The sequence below is a fragment of the Papio anubis genome, chromosome 13 (assembly GCF_008728515.1).
Source record: "Papio anubis isolate 15944 chromosome 13, Panubis1.0, whole genome shotgun sequence".
NCBI lineage: Eukaryota > Metazoa > Chordata > Mammalia > Primates > Cercopithecidae > Papio > Papio anubis.
The window spans coordinates 63623305-63628166 of NC_044988.1; positions in this window are offsets into that span (position 1 = coordinate 63623305).

Sequence of the window (4862 nt, forward strand, 5' to 3'; positions counted from 1 at the left end):
ACAATTGGACTTATTCTGCAAAAAAGAAGGAAAATGGGAAGAGGTCCCTTATGTACAGTAAAGGGCTATTATGACCCTTTACTGACTCACATTAGTTAAGGTACCAGAAAGCCATACCTAAGGGATCTTCTTCTAGCTGCTCCCCCTAGAAGCTCTATGCCCTCCCCAGAATCTCCTCAGTCCCCCAATTGTGAGGGGGGGGGGTTCCATCAGTTCTCTAACAAAGGATTCCATCCCAAGGTCATCAGGCACCTCTCCCCCTTTTCCAACTAGTCTCAGCCTATACCCCCAACCGCCCAAGAAAGTAAGCCCAACCAGTACCACCAGGAGTGGGGCTGCCCCTAAAGTCAAACTGTGTCCACTGTGGGAGGTAGCCCATGAAAATGGGGGAACACCTGGAGGGCATGTGCCATTTTTTATGTCTAATGTGGCTTTATACAAGGAGAACTTTGGCCAGTTTTCAGAGAAGTTTAAGTTGACCATGTTCTTTGATTTAATTTGTCATGACTTGCAAGTATTGTTGTCTGCTTGTTGTGCCATGGGGGAAAAAAAATGTGGAGAAAAAAGTATGTGGTTAAACCAGCTAATGATGACAAGGTTAGAAAAATAACTCAGGGAAAAGATAAAAATCCCACTCTGTTTCAGGGTCATTTTGTTGAGGCACTCAGGAAATATACTAATGCAGATTCAGACACCACCGAAGGGCAAGCTTTCCTGTGTTACATTTTATTATTCAATCTGCCCCTGACATTAGGAGGAGGCTACAGAAAGCAGCAATGGGACCTTAAATTCCTATGAACCAACTTAAATTTGGCCTTTAAAGTTTATGACAATAGGGATGGAGCAAGAGGTTAAAAAAAAGAAAAGAAAAGAAAGAAATAGCCAAAAAGTGCAATTGTTAACAGTTGTTTTAAGCCCCCTGCCATCTCAGAATTACCCATCCCAAGAAAGCGTTGTGAGATCGGCATCTGGGATGCCCAGAAATATCCCTCGACTCACTGGCCCCTGGGCCAGAATCAGTGTGCCTACTATAAGCAAAAGGGCCACTGACAATCACAGCATCCTAACCATCCCTGGTGAGAGAGGAAAAGGTTCCCTATTAATAGCATAGCTAACTTCTTCCACTAGCCCCAACAAGCTGCTTGCTCAAGTAAGGTTACTGAAGTTCTCAGCCCCTTGGCCTGACAGCTTCCCACAGTGGCAGATAAGTGGCTGCCCAAACATTTTTCTCTGGTGTCTTGGCTGCTGGGTGAGCTCTCCAGCAGCTCAGGGACTCCAGAATCTCCCCTTGAGCAATGCAGATTACACTGTCCCTTCCTTATTTGATGCTATAGGATCCCCTTCCCTGCCTCTTCCTGTCTTCCAAACCTATCTGGGCAAACAAAATTTGGCTAGGTAGATGGGTTCCAATTGTGTAAATAACTTGAATCCAGTTGTCTTATATAAGTCATTTTATTTAACGTGTTTTTTTTTTTGTTTTTTTTTTTTTTTTGAGACAGAGTCTTGCTCTGTTGCCCAGGCTGGGGTGCAGTGGCCGGATCTCAGCTCACTGCAAGCTCCGCCTCCCGGGTTCATGCCATTCTCCTGCCTCAGCCTCCCGAGTAGCTGGGACTACAGGCGCCCGCCACCTCGCCCGGCTAGTTTTTTGTATTTTTTAGTAGAGACGGGGTTTCACCATGTTAACCAGGATGGTCTCGATCTCCTGACCTCGTGATCCGCCCGTCTCGGCCTCCCAAAGTGCTGGGATTACAGGCTTGAGCCACCGCGCCCGGCCAATTTGTTTAGGTGTATATACAGGTATCATGATGTGCGTTGTTGGCTTATAAATAAAAGAGCACTCATAAATAAGACTAAGCTTATTAGTTTGAAGAGAATGTTGTACCCTCTAAAATTTAAGAATTTTTTACATAGGTAAATCACTGACGTTCATAGGCTTTAAAATGATTAAAATGGCTTTAAATGGTGACTATCTTTGCATGGTATCTTGGTTCTGGGAGGTGGGCTAGATACAATTGTTAAAAGTAAAAAGGTTAAGTATATATGAGTGGAATACATGCTTAAATAGTGAGCTTAATGTGAGGTTTAAAATCCTAAAATGGTGGAATGGTTCTCATCTATTGAATGCCACTGTCTGGTGGGCATTTCAGAATTTCTTTTTAACTTTTGTGGGTACATAGTAGGTGTATATATTTCTGGGGTACATGAGATGTTTTGATAGAGGCATGCCATGTGAAATAAGCACATCATAGAGAATGGGGTCCCCATCCCCTCAAGCATCCTTTGAGCTACAAACAATCCAATTACACTCTTTAATTTTAAAATATACAATTATTGACTATAGTCGCCCCATTGGGTTATCAAATAATAGGCCTAATTCATTCTAACTATTTTTGTACATATTCACCACCCCCACCCTCCCCCATCAGTTCCCCACTACCCTTCTGATATGGTTTGACTCTGTGTCCCCACCCAAATCTCAGGTTGAATTGTAATTTCCAATATTGGGAGAGGAGCCTGATGGGAGGTGACTGAATCATGAGGGCGGATTTCCCCCATGCTGTTCTCATGATAGTGACTGACTGAATCATGAGGGCGGATTTCCCCCATACTGTTCTCATGATAGTGACTGAGTTCTCACAAGATCTGGTGGTTTAAAAGTGTGTAGCACTTCCCCACTTCACTCACTCACTCTTATGCCACCATTGTAAGATGTGTCTTGCTTCCCCTTTGCCTTCCACCATGATTGTAAGTTTCCCGAGGGCTCCCTAGCCATGTGGAACTGTGAGTCAATTAAATCTCTTTTCTTTATAAATTACCCAGTATAGTTTCTTTATAGCACTGTGAAAACAGACTACAGAAAATTGGTACCAAGAGTAGGGTACTGCTATAAAGATAACTGAAAATGTGGAAGTGACTTTAAAACTGGGTAATGGGCAGAGGTTGGAACAATCCGGAGGTCTCAGAAGATGACACGGAAGTGTGGGAAAAGTTTGAAACTTCCTAGAGATTTGTTGGTTTTGACCAAAATGCTGATAGTGATATGGACAATGAAATCTGAGATGGTAATCTCAGATGGAGATGATCAGATGGAGATGAGGAATGTATTGGGAACTGGAGCAAAGGTCACTCTTGCTATGCTTTAGCAAAGAGACTGGTGGCATTGTGCCCCTGCTCTAGGGAGTCTGTGGAACTCTGAACTTGAGAGAGATGATTTAGGGTATCTTGTGGAAGAAATTTATAAGCAGGAAAGCATTCAAGATGTGGCCTGGCTGCTCCTAACAGTGTACAGTCATATGTGTTCACAAAGAGATGGTCTGAAATTGGAACTTATGTTTAAAAGGGAAGCAGAGCATAAAAGTTTAGAAAATTTGCAGCCTGATTATGTGGTAGAAAAGAAAAACCCATTTTCTTGGGAGAAATTCAAGCTGCTGGCTGCAGAAATTTGCGTAAGTAAAGCAGAGCCAAATGTTAATCACTGAGACAATGGGGAAAATGCCTCCAGGACATTTCTGAGATCTTCACAGCAGCCTCTCTCATCACAGGCCCGGAGGTCTAGAGGAAAAAATGGTTTCATGGGCTGGGCCTAGGGCCCCACTGCTCAGTGCAGCCTCAGGACATGGTACCCTGCCACTTCAGCTCCAGCCATGGCTCAAAGAGGCCAAGATACAGCTCGGGCTGTGGCCTCAGAGGGTGCAAGCCCCAAGCCTTGGTGACTTCCATGTGGTGTTGCACCTGTGGGTGCACAGAAGGCAAGAGTTTGAAAACCACCACCTAGTTTTCAGAAGATGTATGGAAATGCTTGGATGTCCAGGCAGAATTCTGCTGCAGTGGGAGGGCACTCATGGAGAATCACTACTAGGGCAGTGTGGAGAGGAAATGTGAAGTTGGAGCGCCCCCACAGAGTCCACACTGGGGCAATGCCTAGTGGAGCTGTGAGAAGAGGGCCACTGTCCCCCAGACCCCAGAATGATAGATCCACTGACAGCTTGAACCACGTGCCTGGAAAAGTCACAGGTACTCAATGCCAGCCCATGAAAGCCCCCAAGGGGGCTGTACCCTACAGAGCCACAGGGGTGGAGCTGCTGCTGAAGGTCTTGGGAGCCCACCTTTTGCATCAGTGTGCCCTGGATGTGAGACGTGGGGTCAAAAGAAATTATTTGGGGGCTTTAAGATTTAATGATTGCTCTGCTGGATTTTGGATTTGCATGGGGCCTGTAGTCCCTTTCTTTTGTTTGTTGTTGTTGTTATTGTTGTTGTTTTGAGACAGAGTCTCACTCTGTCACCCAGGCTGGAGTCCACTGGCATGATCTTGGGTCACTGCCACCTCTACCTCCCAGGTTCAAGTGATCCTCCTGCCTGAGCCTCCCAAGTAGCTAGGACTACAGGTATGTGCCAACAGTCCTGGCTAATTTTTGTATTTTTAGTAGAAACAGGGTTTTACCATGTTGGCCAGGCTGGTCTCAAACTCCTGACTCAAGTGATCTACCCACCTTGGCCTCCAAAAGTGCTAGGATTACAGGTGTGAGCCACTGCACTCGACTGTTTTGGCCAATTTCTACCATTTGGAATAAGAGCATTTACCCAATGCCTGTAACCCTATTGTATCTTGGAACTAACTTTTTATTTTACAGGATCATAGGCAGAACAGACTTGCCTTGTCTCAGATGAGACTTTGGACTTGAACTTTTGGGTTAATGCTAGAATGAGTTAGGACTCTGGGGGACTATTGGGAAGGCATGATTGTGTTTTGAAATGTGAGAAGGACATGAGATTTGGGAGGGGCCAGGGCAAATAATATGGTTTGGCTCTGCATCTCCACCCAAAATCTCATACTGAATTATAATTTCCAATGTTGGGGGAGA